This window comes from Lynx rufus, unplaced genomic scaffold (genome assembly GCF_022079265.1).
Source record: "Lynx rufus isolate CCGP_SWC_20201006 ecotype Redwood Valley unplaced genomic scaffold, mLynRuf1.p SCAF_19, whole genome shotgun sequence".
Classification (NCBI taxonomy): domain Eukaryota; kingdom Metazoa; phylum Chordata; class Mammalia; order Carnivora; family Felidae; genus Lynx; species Lynx rufus.
Genome location: NW_025814833.1, coordinates 8366732 through 8384472, shown reverse-complemented (window position 1 = coordinate 8384472; position 17741 = coordinate 8366732).

The window sequence follows — 17741 nt, the reverse complement described above, 5'->3', positions numbered from 1 at the left end:
TTCTTTGGATAAATAACCAGAAGTGGAATTGTTGGATCATATGGAAGTTTCATTTTCAATTTTCTGAAGAACTTCCATACTGCTTTCTGTAGTGACAACACCAACTCGGACTCTCACCAACAGTGCACGGGGGTTCCCTTTCCTTCACATCCTCACCAACACTTATTTCTGGTCTTTTTTGACAATAGCCATTCTGACAAGTATGAGGTGATAGCTCATTGTGGTTTTGATTTGCATTTCCCTGATGATTATTGATTCTGCCTAATTCTTAAAGCCAAAATTATCTTGTCGTCTTTGTGACTCCTAAAATCAATTTTAAAAGGCAAACTGGTTTTCTTTGCTTATTTGTGGATAAAGGAATTAAAATGCAAATGCTGGTAGGAGCAACATAAATTTCAGACACTGTCAACCATAGTCTACCATGACTGTGGTAGCTTCCAGGCACTCAGATCGTTATAACATACACAGGTGATAACCAAGCATTACTAATGTCTACACAGTGATAGCTACTTAAATTGCACATAGAATGTCTAATCAGAATTGTCAAGAATGAATCATTAACTCTTCATACAGCTAGTGAAAAACTACTGGATTAAATTTCTCATTAAGTGCACAGAGACCAAAGACTTTGGAATAAGCAGCAAGACGCCCTCAAGTTATGGATAGACCTTAATGGGCTGCTCCACTGCCATTGGGGGAAATGAGCCAGTTTCTCATTCTATAGATGCTGAAGAGGATTTCTTACCCTTCTCTACTAAAATAAATATACTCAAGGAGACAATTCGATCCCAAGGTTCTCTAAGCCAATGGTACTTTCCAGTTTTACAAGTGCATTAAAAGGAGGAGCCATCCATCATTGTAGGAAAGCTCTTCATGGGGAGGCAAAGAAAGTAGGAGAACACAGAACCCCAATTTAACCCCGAATTTTCACACAGGTTTAATATAATTCCTACAACCAGAATTTAAAGACAAAATGAGTAGTGGGCTAGAGCAGACAAAATATCCCTCCAGTGCCCAAATACTAATCCCTAAAAATTCTTCCTTCAGGGATAAATTCATTATTGGGGATTTAGGCCGAGGTAACGATCAAAATACAAATATCTTAGAGTGAGATACATGGTGATTATGAAGTCACGAGGTTCTAAAACACTCATTGAAACCACTTGTTTTGCTTAATTGCAGGGCTAGCGCTTAAAATGGTAGAATATTTATTTGGATAAAGTTCAAAGAGGTCTTCTATTTCAAACTTTCACTTGCTTCACCAATCTTCTCTGCAATGCGCCTGACAGGGCTCTAAGAACTGACTGGGAACTCTTTTTGCCCTCCAAAGCAGCCCACCTATTGTAAGCGTTTCAAATTGAGTCCAGATTGACCTCCCTAGAACTTCTACTTGGATTTGGTGCTGCTCCCTAGACCTTCAATCTGGAATCTAAGCAAATAACACTGCCTCTCCTCAGCCCTTGACATAAAGGAAAATAATGTCAACAGATGTGAAACGTCCTGATTCTTATGTGTTGGAAACGAATCTGAAAGCCTTTAAATATACTCAGTAACCTTTATGCATTGCTGGTAGGAGTGAAAAGTGACACAGCCACTGTGGACAACAGTATGGTAGTTTAGCAGAGAATTATCAAACTAATTATCAAACTAGACTCGAAAGTTTAGCAGAGAATTATCATATGAACCGGCAATTTCACCTCTGGGTGTATATCCAAAATAATTTAAAGTAGGGATTCAGAGAGATATTTGCTCACCTATGTGCATGGCAGCATTATTCACGATAGCCAAAAAGTAAAAAACGACCCAGGTGTTCATGAACAGATGCATGAATAAACAGAATGGGGTACACCCATACAAGGAATATTAATCAGCCTTAAAAAGGAAGGAAGTTCGAACACATGCTACAGCATGAATGAACTTCCAAAACATTAAGCTAAGGGAAAAAAGCTAGATACAAAAACACAATTATTTTATTATTCCACTTACATGGCATAACTAGCCATTAGATTCATAGATACAAAAAGCAAAATGGTGGTTGCCAGGGGCTGTGAGGAGGGTAATGGAAAGATATGTTTTGGAATGTATATTTCACCACACTTCTTCAGACCACTGTTTAAATCCGAATGAAGCCCGGAGCTTAATTAATAGTGAAAGAGCAATACTCAATGATACAAATAAAACATGTCTACATGGCACCAAGAACGGGACCCAAGTCCCTACCTGTGATGTGGCACCAAGTACGACAGACTTTGTCACCTCCCTTGATCTGGAGAAGAGATTTTCATAAACACAGGGTTATTCTCATACTAGAACCACGACACTTTCTGAATGCTTACAACATGAAAGGCACTGCTCGAAGCACCACTTCTTTAATAACTCATTTCGTCCTCTCCACGGTCCTGTAAAGCGAATAACGTGACGAGCCTTATTTTACTGAGAAAAAAACTGAAGCACGCCAACAACGTTGCACGGCTTGTAAAACTACACACTCCCAGATATGTTTGCCTTTCCGCAAGCTGTTGCCTCGTCAGTGCTCCCCCATTGTCGTGATTGTTCTGTTTTCTCTTTTACTGGCTATTCCTCCCAACTTAAGAGTAAAGACATAAGAAGTGAGCCTATCAGGTTTTCCCATAGGGCAAACATAGTGAAGAAGACCAACACTGCCGCTCACAAACATATATCCTCTCCGGGGTCATTTGGCACTTAAGGCCAACCTTGTGGGGAAGGGTGGGAGGTCAGCCAGCTCAAGCCCATGTTGCAAGCCAACTTAGTCATTTATACATCACTGTAATTAAATGTAGCAGCTCCCGTGTAAATAGGTTTTGGTAGGGAGAGATAATATTGTTTGAACGTGGGAAGGAAAACATTCACTGACCAAGTGAAGGACACGGCAAGGTGACTAGGGAAATACCGAACACTATCTTCACTGGCTATTCTGCCTCAGGCCTACGCTCCAAAACGTTTGCACTTCAACTTGAGACCAGCAACCTTTTCTCAGAACCTCAGCTGGGTCCTCTCCCAGCTTATGAGATTATGGACATAGTACTCAAAACCCCAGCCTCAGTGCCTGGGAAGAAGAAAACCAAAACAGCTAGAGATCAGGAAGGCATTTTAGAAGAATGGCCAAAGGACCCAGGATGTTTAGTTTGGAAAAGAGAAGGTTTGGTGTCACCAGGCCTTGTTCGTAATAGAACAGCAGTGGCGATGGTTGTACTCAGTGCTAAGAACTGACCTAAGTACTGCCTGCCTAGGCATCACGCCCTTTCCTTTTCACAAAAACCCTATAAAGAAAGTACCGCTGTTACCCCTAGTTTGCAGGTGAGATAATTTTAGACTCAGAGAGGGTAAGTTTGCACAGTAAGTATACATTCACCATTCACCCCATCACTAAACTCTGTGTGTTCCTTCCGTAGAAATTCCTATGGTTTGTATTTCTTTTACTTTTTGTTCATTCCCTAGACTATTATCAACGCTAAAGGAGAAAGATCTATACCTAGTATTGTTCCACATTTTATTGCCACTACCTAGCACAGTGCTGGTATATTACTCAGAATTCAACAATACTTATGGGATGGAGGGAAGCAAAGAAGAAGGAAGGAACTAAAACCCAGGGAGATCTAACGTCAGGGCCTATGCTCTTAACCACTAAATTACACTGCTGAATTGTTATAGGCTGCCAGCACAATATTTTGGCCAAAACTCTGATTCAGTCATCTGCAAAGTTCACAACAAACCCAGATTCATGTGCTGTGTCAAAGCAGCCAAATCAACAGCGTGCCACCCCCATGGTCCAATTCTAGGCAGCACTGTTCTAACTGGAATACACATTCTAATAAAGCATCCTACCACGCAGGGCTGGCCTGGGGTGTGGCTCACACAAGCAGATCCACACTTTTCTTGGGAAGCAAACATGCCAGTGCCCTCTTCCTATATCCCAGTGGCCTTGGTACAAGAATCATCTATTTCACTTTCTGTCCCTTTGTTTTAATTAGTGCTTTTTCTAAGCTCCTCAGTGGCTTTCCTATATAAGAAAAAAGTTAAAATTAAAAGAACATTTTCCTGATTAAATCCCCTCCCTGCACTTGCAAACCTTCAGTTGTCTATTTATGACTGTGAGCTTCATTTTACTAAGTTCTATTTCTAGGCCACTAATATCATCTCATGCAGAGAAAGATGTATTCAGCATTCCATGTGGTGTCATTTTCTGAAGGGGGTGAAGTCTCATCTCCAATGCCTTATTATTCTTTTTTTACAGAGAGTTTCAGAACACATAAAGCACCCGTTTTGAAGGAATAGCTCCCTTATGCCTTTGCCATTCCTAGTACTGGATCTTAATGGTGAGGAATGAATGCATATCCCATGACATAGCAGAGACAGTTTTCAAGGAAAAATAGCTCTCCTTCAGGGAAAAGTTGATGTTCCCTAGGACTTGGCGATATCCAGGCTAAAAGACGAACTTTTATTCTCAAGTTCACAAAGAAGCTGAAAAATCTAAGACCTGCTTCCAAGAGCCTTATCCTCCTAGGATGTGATGCCCTGAAGCCCATCTGAAAATTTCAGTTGAAACGTATTAATGAATGCAAATCAACTGACTATGTCAATGGTTTGCGTTGCTCTCTTTGTGGAGTCCCCACTGGCTCAGGAGAGCTCAGCTTGAATCTGGGATGAAAAGATACAGGGATTTCTGATCTTCAGGAAAGTAATAAACATGCATTCAGGATAAGATATAATAAAAATGAAGTAAACTAAAGGATTAGCTCTGTATGTCAATAGCTGAAATGCTCCTGTTATTGCTTGAACTAAGTCACGCAAAACTGAACATGTCATGACTGCATGTTATCCCACCATTCAAGTTACATCATATTCTGTAGCTTGGACATAAGGAAAGCTATCATCAAATAAGCACTTAATATGTGGCAGCCACTGTGCCATATGCCTTCATTTATTCAGTTATTCAACTTTCACAACATAACTCTGTGACATAGGTATTATTACCATTCTCATTTACACATGGGGAAGCAGAAGTACAGAGAAGTAACTAACTTGCCCCATGATCACAGAGCTCATAAGTGAAAATGCCGAGGTTATGGCACAGGTCTGTCTGACTCAGAACACCACATTCTTAGCTACGGTCTTATAATGACCCTCAGGTAAGACAAAGAGTAAAGGTTTAAGAGGGCTAGGTGAAAAAATGTTTATGAAGCAGGAAATGATCATGGTTGGGCTGTTTTCACAGTAAAGCAAAATCTAAGAATCTAAATATTCCAAGCCAGCTTTGAAATAAAACTGCAAACACCCTTGGAAAAAAGAATGCAGTTAACAAGAGGAGAATTTCCAGAATAGGCGATCTATAAAGACAGAAGTTGCTGGGGGCAGGGAGGAGTAACTGCTAACAAGTATGGCATAATGAAAATGTTTTGGAATTAGTGGTGATGGTTACACAACTCTGTGAATATACCAAAAATGATTGACTTGCATGCATTAAGAGGGCAAACTTCATGGTATATCTCAATAATGTTGTTACCAAAAAAACAAAAAAGCTGTAAAAATGAAATCAGAAGGCTCAAGCATATGATGGCAGAAACTTGCTTCAGAAATAACCAAAAGGGCTGGAAGTTCAAGGTCATTTGTGATCTACTTCTCTTGAGACACCAGGAGCCCTATTCACAAGCTTTCCAGGACCCCCAGAAGACAGCAGCACTGCCTGACCACACTACAGTGCCTCCTTCTGGGCATTTGTACATGGTGGTAGGACTGGGTAGGGAAAGGATACATAGAACCTTCTTTCTTGCGTGCGTTTTGGTAAATATGTTGATACGGTTTCTAACCCAGTCCTGTTTATAGAGAGCTGATTGGTGCATCAATCTGAAGGGCTATGTTGTCATCACTAGGAACTTGGGTGTACTGTGACTGGTAAAAAGAGTTAAGGTCTAGAAGGACTATGGTACAGTCCTTCAGCCTATGATATCATATTGGGGCTTGGCTACATATCATACCTGGAAGATTCTTAAGAGGCTCAAAAATAGCCCTTTCTTCCAAAGACTGTCAAAGGCAGTTGAACTATGCTCCTCAGGTCAATTTCTGGCATAAAAACAGGTTAGATTATCTATGGTTGAGTCTTTATATACACATCCAGCCTTTCTGGTAATTTAACCTGTTTTTAAGCAGCTTAAAAGGCTTCCTTATCTAACAAAACAGATAATGAAACTGACTTTCTCCCTTGATTAGAATGGCAGTTTAATTGAGGCCATAGGTACACGATAGCTATATTGACTTTCTCAGTCTCTCCAAATGGCCCTTACTATTATTGGATATCATCCTAGTTCCTGGAAATAATCTTAGTGAAGAACTCAAGGATCTTATTTTTTTAATCGATTGCTGAAAGAATACAGATAAACTGTTGCCAAGTCACCTCTTGGCCTCAGAACTACTCACTATTATAAGGACGTGATCCTTCAGACAGCACAATATCTGGGTTTGATTGATGATGGTGAGAACTCTCAGATCAAGTATGTCTGCTGAACTGGCCACTCCCACTATTTCCCAACACTGCAGAGGTCCTATTTCCCAACACAACACTTCCGAAGTCATAATTTGTATCAGCACCAATGATTTATAAAGAAACAAGAGGAACATGAACATCTTCTCTACATAAACAATTATTCAGTGACCTTTTCAGTTGAACTCCTCTTCAACTAACAGTAGTTTGGAATCATAGCACCATCCATTAATCTCAAGGGTAATTTCCCCTGCCATGGCAATAGGTGCTCTGATTTAATCTTTGACTTTGGTGCCATAAGTCCCTGTTCTTACCAAACTGAACAGTGCCCTGGCCTAGTATCTGTCTAAATGGGACAGGTTTTCAGGCCATGGCATTCAATGGGGTCAATTTGTGTAAGGTCTCTGATTTCCATTACTATTGCTAAACATATGTTTATAATGAGCATAAGCTACAGGAGTAGGGCCCAGTGTCATAACCCTGCATTCAATTCTATTAAATATCTAATTCAATGGTGCAAGCCATATTTCAGAGCCCCAGGATTCTATGGTAAGTCTTAGGTAAGTCTATGGTAAGTCTTAGCTCCAGAGAAGCTTCAAGGGGCAAGACTAACTGGGAAGGCACAGTATCCCAACCTATCTTCTGCTTCACCAGAGGAATTCCATTTTGTCTGTTTGATTTATTGGGGTTCCACAGATGTCGTCTGAAAACAGTGATGCCCCTTTTTAAAAATATTAATTTTATAAGCCACTAATGCAATTAATCCAGACATGATTGACCATTAATATGGATGGGGTCTCTAAGTAATGAAATTGGAGTTTCAAGAATAGCCCTTGTTCAAAAATACATGGTTAAGTTCGCCATCCATTAATTTATCACATCTACTTTTGAAGCAGTTTTTTTAGCCTAAATCACAGTCAAGTACTTTCAGATAGTCATAAGTACAGAGAAGAAAATAAAACAGGGTGGTGGGATAGTATGACCAGAGTGGTAGACAAAGGAACTATGTTAGATAGGAAAGGGTCAGGGAAGACCCTCAGGAGGGGACATTTGGGATGAGATGATATGGAGAGAAAAACAAAACATTCAGCTGGTACTCCGTGAACTAGTGTAATATATGCAGAATGACTCAAGCTGAGATCAGAGAGATAGCTCATGCAGCCACCAAAAGAGTTTAAGCATAGATTGATTAACATTTGCAAAACATTAGTTCTGGCTCTGGTTGTGGAGGAGGACAAGATAGGAATTGGGAAAGCATTAAGGAGACTAGTATAATAGTTCCGTTGAACAAAGATGGTGACTAACTACAATGGTAACAGCGGAGATTGAGAGAAGAAGATATGTGTGGGATATGCTTTTATAGGTAAAGTTGAGAGCACTTGTTGATGAACTGAATGTGAGTTGTGAGAGAATAAGAGAGATCAAGGATGATTCCTAGTTTTTTTTTTAATGTTTACTTATTTTTGAGAGAGAGAGAGTGTGTGTGAGTGGGGTAGGGGCATAGAGAGAGGGAGATACAGAATCCAAAGCAGGCTGCAGGCTCTGAGCTGTCAGCACAGAGCCCGAGTCAGGGCTCAGAACTCAAGGACTGTGAGATCATGACCTGAGCCAAAGTCAGATGCTTAACCAACTGAGCCATCCAGGAGTCCCCCCCACTTTTTTTTAATGTTTATTTATTTTTGACAGAGAGAGAGAGAGAGAGAGAGACAGAGCATGAGCGGGGGAGGGGCAGAGAGAGAGGGAGACACAAAATCCGAAGCAGGCTCCACACTCTGAGCTGTTAGCACATAGCCCGACATGGGGCTCAAACCCACACTGTGAGATCATGACCTGAGCCGAAGTCGGATGCTCAACTGACTTAGCCACCCAGGAGCCCCCAGATGCCCCTTGTTTTTTAAAAGGGTTAAGCATTTGGATGAATGATAGTACCACTAAGTGAGATTAAAAAAAAACTACTGTGTAATGAACAGATAACCAGGACAGAGGAGGGAAGTAGGGAATAGAATAGAATCAAATGAATTATGTTTTGAGCATATTATGTTTGCAACATCTATTACACATCCAAGAGATGTCAAGAAGCCAATTGGATATAGGTATTTGAAGTACTAGGAAGATATAAATTTGTGATTAATCAGCATAGAGATGATATAAAAGTCATAAAACTAAATGGGATCACCTACATAATGAGTATAGAGAGAGGAAACAAGATACAATTAAGTACTGAGGAGCCCCAATATTAGAAGCCAGAGAAAGGGGTTTCCAACAAAGTAGCAGAGAAAAAGCATTCTACCAGGTAGGAAGAAAACCAGGAGAGTGTGGTGTCATGAAAGCTCAGAGAAAAGAGTGTTTCAGAGAGGAGGGTGTGGTCACCTGTGTCAAAAGTTTCTGAGAGGTAGAATAAGGTAAAGACTGAGTGATGGTGGTATTTCAGGATTTGGCAATGAGTGGGAAGATTGGGGGTAAAGGGGCAAATCATTAGTCTTCCCACCTTTTCTGAAATCCTATCACTTGGCTGGCCATCGACTTTAGAGGCAGTAGAGACCTTTATGAAAGAACTAGAGAGGAAGTTACAAAGAGAAAGCCCTGCAAATAAACATATTCTTGTCAATTGTTGCTTAAAACTATTGCTAGCAGTGAGACCTGGCCCAGTAAATTTTAACAGATCAAATCTTTGATGTACAGGGGGCTAAAGGCAATAACATGACCACAGATGTTCCTAGAGAAGAATACTTCCACCACCCCAGGAGAAAAGTAATATTGAATAAAGAGAGATTCCAAATGTATACAGGGAACTTCCAATATTAACACTGTGCAAACAACATATACATAACTCAGGAAAAAGATGTGTAGGTAATTTAAAACCATTATCTATATATAAATTTTTTAATGTTTTTAGTTTATTTTTTAAAGAGAGAGAGAGCACACAAGCAGGGGAGGAACAGAGAGAGACACATGCACACAGAATCCGAAGCAGGCTCCAGGCTCTGAGCTGTCAGCACAGAGCCCGATGCAGGGCTCGAACTCGTGAACTGCGAGATCATGACCTGAGCCAAAGTCAGAAGCTTAGCCCACTGAGCCAGCCAGGCACCCCACACAATCTATATCTAAAGAAAATATGCTAAAAGCCCCAGTCCCTTATGAGTGTTGCAACATACAATCATCACACCCTCTTCTGATACACTGCTTACTTTGCTGGCCCAATGCTCTTTCCCCATTGACTTATTTTTTTCCCCAGTATATGTATAGTAAAACATGGTACAGATAAGGCTTCTGATCCAAACTGGCGAAACAGTTAGAATCATAATTACCACCGGGCACTCAATACTGGCTATTTCAAAATTAAAACACTTGGGTGGCTCAGTTGGTTAAGCAGCCAACTCTTGATTTAGGTTCAGGTCATGACTTCACAGTTCGTTGGATCAAGCCCCATGTCAGGCTTTGTACTGACAGTGCAGAGCCTGCTTGGGATTCTCTCTCTCCTCTCTCTCTCTGCCCTTCCCCCAACTCACGCATGTGTGTGCATGTGTGCTCTAAATAAATAAATAAATAAATAAATAAATAAATAAAACCTCTATAACAGTTGATCAAAGTCCCTCATGTTAAAATTAATGCCGATCAATCAACTCTTTGCAGTGTGGAACCGTTTGTGCACATGTGTGTGTGTGTCTGTGTATGCACCTGTGTATCTATGAATCTAGGCACATTGTACATTTGAGAAATGAGGTATTCAGGATGATAAATTTGGTTGCATTTACCTCCACGGAAGGTCCAAGAATTTGATCCAAACCTTATTTTGTATAGATATAGTTCATAAATAATTTGTATGTGCTCTTTTTTTTAAAGGTAAAATGTCTTCATATAATTTTAGCATTTTTTCCTTGACTTAGTCTGTTAAGAACCTCCTTTTATGATCTCTTAAGTCATAAATGACCTCTTAATGACCTCTTAGGTTGTCAAGAATCTCAATTATACAAGGATGTATAAGAGGAGTATAATTTGTATGTTTCTTTGCCAAAGGGCCCCAGAGCTCTGTGTATTTGGGGTTTATATGCCCACCTAATTAAATCCCTCCACTCCTCATGTCAACTTTCAATATTTTACTGCTGTAAGTGCATCTGCCCGAGGCAATCACTCTCTCTCCTAATTAGCAGCCATCTTGGAAACCAGGTTCAGAAAACTGTTAAAACTATGAGTAGAATAAAAGTAAATATCAGCAAGGTTGCAGCATTCAAGATCAACACAGAAAAATCCATCACATCTTTACATACTAACAATGAACACATGGAAACTAAAATTAAAAACACAATACCATTTACAATTTCCCCAGTAAAATTATACACTTAAGAAAATATGTACAGGGGCGCCTGGGTGGCGCAGTCGGTTAAGTGTCCGACTTCAGCCAGGTCACGATCTTGCGGTCCGTGAGTTCGAGCCCCGCGTCAGGCTCTGGGCTGATGGCTCGGAGCCTGGAGCCTGTTTCCAATTCTGTGTCTCCCTCTCTCTCTGCCCCTCCCCCGTTCATGCTCTGTCTCTCTCTGTCCCAAAAATAAATAAAAACGTTGAAAAAAAAATTTAAAAAAAAAAAAAAAGAAAGTATGTACAGAATCCGCACACTAAAAATAATAAAACACTGACAAAAGAAATGAAAGACTTAAAATAAATGGAGAGACATACCATGTTCATAGATTGGAAGACTCAACATAATAAAGAATTTACCCAAATTGATTTAGTTTAAGTTTAAGCAATTTGTATCAAAATCCTAGCAAGATTATTTTAGAAATTAGAAAAGCATTTTCTAAAATTTATATGGAAAGGCACAAGCCCTAGAATAGTAAGAACAACCTTTATGAAGAAGAATAAAGTGGGAGAAATCATCCTACCTGATGTTAATTAAGGCTTACTATATAGCTAAATTAATGAAGACAGTATTGTATTGATGGGGACATAGAAACATAGATCAATGGAGCATAGATATGTTCATAGAACACAAAAGCTAGAAATAGGCCCATGCAAATATGCCCAACTGATTTTTGACAAAGACACAAAAACAATTCACTGAAGAAAGGGTAGCCTTTTCAACCAATGGTGCTGCAGCATAGGCATAAAAAACTGAACCTTGGCATAAACCTCATATTTTACATAGGAAATGTCTCAAAATGGATCATGGACTTAAATGTAAAATTAAAGCTGCAATTTTTTTTAAGAAAAAAAGAGAAACTCTTTAGGCTATAGGGAGGAAAATTTGATAAACTGGACTTTATCAAAATTTAAAACCTTTGCTCCATGAAAGACTCTGCTAAGGGAATGAAAAGACAAGATACAGATGAAGAGGAAATATGTGAAACACATAAATCTGACAAAGTGTTAGTATCTAGAAGGTATAAAGAACTCTCAAAAGTCATCAGTAAAAAACCAAACAATCCAAGTGTAAAATAAGCAAAAGACATGAAGAGAAATTTCCATGAAGAGAATATACAGATAGCAAGTAAGCATGTGAAAAGATGTTCAACATCACAAACTATCAGAGAGATTCAAATTAAAACCACAATGACATGGTAATCTGATAAATTACTATACATCTATCAGAATGGTTAAAACCAAAAAATAGTGACCACACCAAATGCTGGGGAGCATGTGAAAGGAATTGGATCACTCATACATTGCCATTTGGAATTCAAATGGTATGGCCACTTTGGAAAACAGGTTGGCAGTTTCTTACAGAACTAAACATGCAACCATCATATGACTGAGAAATTGTACTCTTGTATATTTATCTCAGAGAACTAAAATTTCATGTGTGCACAAATACATGTACACAGATATCAACAGCAGGTTTAATCGCAGTAGCCAATAATTCAATACAACTTAGATTTTCTTTGACAGTAATGATTAAATGATTAAACAAACTGTGACACATCCATACCATGGAATACTACTAAGCAGGACAAAGGAACAAACTATTGATGGAAACAATGACTTGGATGAATCTCTAGAAAATTATGTAGGGTTAAGAAAAAAAAAGCACAGTCATAACATACTACACGATTCCATTTATTTTTTTTAATTTTTTTTTTAACGTTTATTTATTTTTGAGACAGAGAGAGACAGAGCATGAACAGGGGAGGGGCAGAGAGAGAGGGAGACACAGAATCTGAAACAGGCTCCAGGCTCTGAGCTGTCAGCACAGAGCCCGATGCGGGGCTCAAACTCACAGACCGTGAGATCATGACCTGAGCCAAAGTCGGACGCTTAACCAACCAAGCCACCCAGGCGCCCCAACACGATTCCATTTATATAACCAGTTTTTTAGATGTATGAGGGGAATTTTTCTTCCAAAATTGTATATTTTTGTTGAAATATAATTAACATACAGTGTTCTATTAGTTTCAGGTATACAATATAATGATTCAACATACTATACATTTCTCAGTGCTCATCAAGATAAGTGTAGTCTTCATCCTCTTCAGCTATTTCACCCATTCTCCCACCCATCTCACCTCTGGCAACTACCAGTCTGTTCCTGATATTTAAGTCTGTCTTTTTGTTTATCTCCGTTTTTTTGTTTTATTTCTTAAATCCCATATATGAGTGAAATCTATGGTATTTGTCTTTCTCTTAGTGACTTGTTTTACTATTATACTCTCTACATCCATCCTTCTGAATGGAAGAAGATATTTGTAAATGATATATTTGATAAGGGGTTAATATCCAAAAAGATATTATTTTGGATAATAATACAACCCAACACCAAAAACCAAACAACCCAACACCAAAAACCAAAAAAATAAAATACAGCAATAGAAACAAATAATCTGACTTTGAAAAATGGGCAGAAGACATGAATAGATATTTTTTCCGAAGAAGACATACAGATGGCCAATAGACACATAAAAAGATGCTCAACATCACTAATCATCAGGGAATTGCATTCAAAACCACAATGAGATATCATCTTATACCTGTCAGAATGGCGAAAATGAAAAAAAAAACCAACAGAACAAATAACAAGTGTTGTTGAGGATATGGAGAAAAAGAAACCCTTGTGCCCTGTGGATGGGAATGCAAATTGGTGCAGCCACTGTGGAAAACAATATGGAGATTCTTCAAACAATTAAAAATAGAATTACCATATTAATCAATAATTCCACTACTGAGTATTTACCCAAAGAAAACAAAAGCACTAATTCAAAAGATATATACACCCCTATGTTTATTGTCACATTAGTAAAGATATGAAAGCAGCCCAAGTGCCCATCAATTGATGAGTGGATAAAGGAAATGTGTGTGCGTGTGTAACAGAATATTACTCGGCCATCAAAATGAATGAAATCTTGCCATTTGCAACAACATGGATGGACCTAGAGGGTATATTGCTAAATGAAGTAAGTCAGAGACAGACAAATAGCATTTATATAACTTTTTTAAATGACAAAATTACAGAAATAAAGAATAGATTTGTGATTGCCAGGGGTTAAGGATAGGGTTGGGGGTGCAACAGAAAGGTGAATTTGGTTATACAAGGGCAGAATTTAACTGTGGTGGTGGTCACACAGATCTGCACACGTGATAAAACTGCATAGAAATAAACACACACACACACACACACACAAACACAAACACAAACACACAACAAATAAACTTGGGGAAATTTATATATGATAGTTGAGTTATATCAATATTAATTTTCTGGTGTGATATGTTCTATAGTTATACATGATGTCATCATTGGGGGAAATGAGGTAAAGTGTGCTCTGGGATACCTCTGTATTATTGCTTATAACTGTATGTAGCAAAATTGCCTCAAAATAAAACATTTTAAAAATCAATCCACATTTAAAGGAAATAGGTAATGCAAAATCCATGTCTTAAAACAAATGCCTCACACAGAAGGAGGCTCTCCTACAGGCTCTTGATTGAATTTAATTTGATTTTTCACAGGCTCTTTTTTCCCTTATTACCTGGTTCTCAACTGTGTTCCCAGTGGGTCAGGTGCTTTTTAGTCTTCTCTCTTTCTTTCTGTTTGTTACTTCTATTTCTCTGGTCCTTGACATGTTTCAAGTACAGTATAACTACAGATGAAAGGCACTTACTCTCTTAAAGATGCCTTTGGGATGCAGGTGAGTGAAGAAGAATTGTCCTTGGGGAATCTGGGACTGAGGTAAGCGTTTGATACAACAAGGTAGAAATAGTAGAATGATAGAACAAAGAGGGGATAAGACTCACATAATGGTAATAAAAGGGACCTTTCTTCCTTGTTCCTTTCCCTTCTCCTGCTTTGTATATTCTATGACACCACTCTCAATTTTTTTACAGATCTTGACGAATTCAGAAGCCTACCTTTAATTGGGGGGTTTGTTGGGGAAAGAGATACCAGGTTTTCAAAGGGAGTCTGTGTTCAAACCATCAGAGCCAACCAGAATGACTGCAGACTCATGAATGATATCCCCTCCTCAACTCCTGGTTTATACCTGTTGGATTTTGACTCGTAATAACACCACCAACTTTGGTGCTCAAATTCGTCCTGCTCAGATTTGGATGTCCTGGGTAACTGATTCCAATATCTGAGCTTGTGCTCCTCTCCAAGTCGTAATTCACTAGCTGGACTCTGGTATCTGTTGCCTTTTGCCATTTTTGACCCTTTTGTATTTTGGCACTGGCAACTCAGGGCGGCTTAGCTCACGATAGAGCCAAAGGGTTGAGTAGCTGATCCCTGGAATTGGACATCCCAAATTTGAATTTTTAACTCCCCACGTACAATCTGGGAGAACTTGAACAAAACCTTACTCCTCTATGTTTCAATGTCATCTGTAAAATGGGTATAATAATGGTTCCAAGTTCTCGGTTGTGGTGGAGACTCAATGAGTTATGTGAAGCACTTAGAAGAGTGCCTGGCACATAACAACATAATACATGGAAAGCCATTATTAATATGCCTGCCACATATAAATGCTCCATAAATTTTAACTATGATGACTACTACTGCTATACTACTCTTCTTATAACTAAACCAGAAAATTGTTTAAAATCTGAAAAAAAAGATGATCTGAAGGAGAATTCTGCTGTGCAATGTGATTAACAGCCACTTCTGGGAAGTATCCGGTGTTTCTTATAAAATAAGCATTTTTTGGTAGAGTTGAATGAGCTCAAGGGCCCTTCTGAGGAGTTAGATTCATCCAAATGGTCTTATGAGGAGTGATCTACACAAAGTCAGTCTTGTGACAAACCTAATAACTTTTAACCAGACATTCCTTTCTTGACTCTAATCTAACAATGTTATCTACTACTATTTCATCCTATGAAAAGTCTCCAAGAAAGAAATACAAAAGCAGACGGGGGAACTAGGAGGTTAGTGGAGCCTCCCACACCTATCATTTCACCCATTCTTCCACAGGTAGCTTAAAGGAAAGATAAAATGTGCACATAGCTGGTCTGTTTGCACTCCTTTAAGAACTTCAGTGTACCTGTCTCCCTCTTGAATCTTATCTCATATCCCTCTGCCCTTAGCTCACTAAACTCTTCTATGAATTGGCCTTTCTTTACCTTACACAGGTAAAACTCCTTTATGCCTCAGGGCCTTTGTATCTGGTGCTCCCTCTGCTGGTGATTGCTTACCCACTTTTGCAACCTCACTGGCCTTACCTAATTTCAGCACAAAGAGTATTACCTAGTCCATTAGCTTAGAAGTTATACATAATTATACACTCCATGGTACTCCATAGTTCTCCACAGTAACACTCTGCACAACTTTAATCACTTCCTTTACTTCTGACAGAAAATTTTTTATATCTTGAAGTCCTTGTCACACAGTCAGTATTCAAGAAATGTTGGAATCACAAGTAAATTATATCAAATATCTAAGGAAGAGTTAATATCTATTTCTCTCAAACTCTTCCAAAAAGTAGAAAAGAAAGGAAAGATTTCTTATTTTTTTTTTTTTAAATTTTTTTTCAATGTTTATTTATTTTTGGGACAGAGAGAGACAGAGCATGAATGGGGGAGGGGCAGAGAGAGAGGGAGACACAGAATCGGAAACAGGCTCCAGGCTCTGAGCCATCAGCCCAGAGCCCGATGCGGGGCTCGAACTCACGGACCGCGAGATCGTGACCTGGCTGAAGTCGGACGCTTAACCGACTGCGCCACCCAGGCGCCCCATGAAAGGAAAGATTTCAAATTCATTCTATGAGGCTAGCACTGACCTGATACTGAAACCAGATAAAGACACAGAAAGAAAGAAAGAAAGAAAGAAAGAAAGAAAGAAAGAAAGAGAAAGAAAGAAAAAGAAAGAAAGAAAGAAAGAAAGAAAGAAAGAAAGAAAGAAAGAAAAAAGAAAAAGAGGGGCGCCTGGGTGGCTCAGTCGGTTAAGCGGCCAACTTTGGCTCAGGTCGTGATCTCGCGATCCGTGAGTTCAAGCCCCGCGTAGGCTCTGTGCTGACAGCTTGGAGCCTGGAGCCTGCTTCCAGTTCTGTGTCTCCCTCTCTCTCTGCCCCTCCCCCGTCCACGCTCTGTCTCTCTCTGCCTTTCAAAAATGAATGTTAAAAAAAATTTTAAAAAAAAGAAAAAGAAAGAAGGAAGGAAGATACAGGCTAATAGCTCTGACAAACATAGACACAAAAATCCTTGATAAAATATTAGCATATCAAATCCTATAATATTTTTTTAAAAAAATCATTCACCATGATCAAGTAAGATTTATTCCAGGGATACGGAAATGGTTCCATATTTAACAATCAACATGGTACATCACATTAACAAGAGAAAGGATAAAAACCATATGATCATCTTGATAGATGCAGAAAAATCATTTGACAAAATACAACATCTATTCATGATAACACTTCTCAACAATGTAGGCTTAGAGGGAATACACCTCCACATAATAAAGGCCATATATAAAAATCGCACAGCTAACATCATAGTCAATGATGACAAATTTAGAGCTTTTCCTGTGAGATCAGGAATAAGACAAGGATGTACACTCTCACCACTTTTATTTAACATAGTATTGGAAGTCCTAGCCATAGCAATTAGACAACAAAAGAAATAAAAGGCATCCAAATACATAAGGAAGAAATAAAATGTTCACTATTTGCATATAACATGATACTATATATAGAAATCCCTAAAGACTGCTAAAAAATGCTACTAGAACTGGTAAATGAATTAAGTCAAGTAACAAGATACAAAATTAATATACACAAACTGTTGTATTTCTATACACTAGTAATGAAGTATCAGAAAGAGA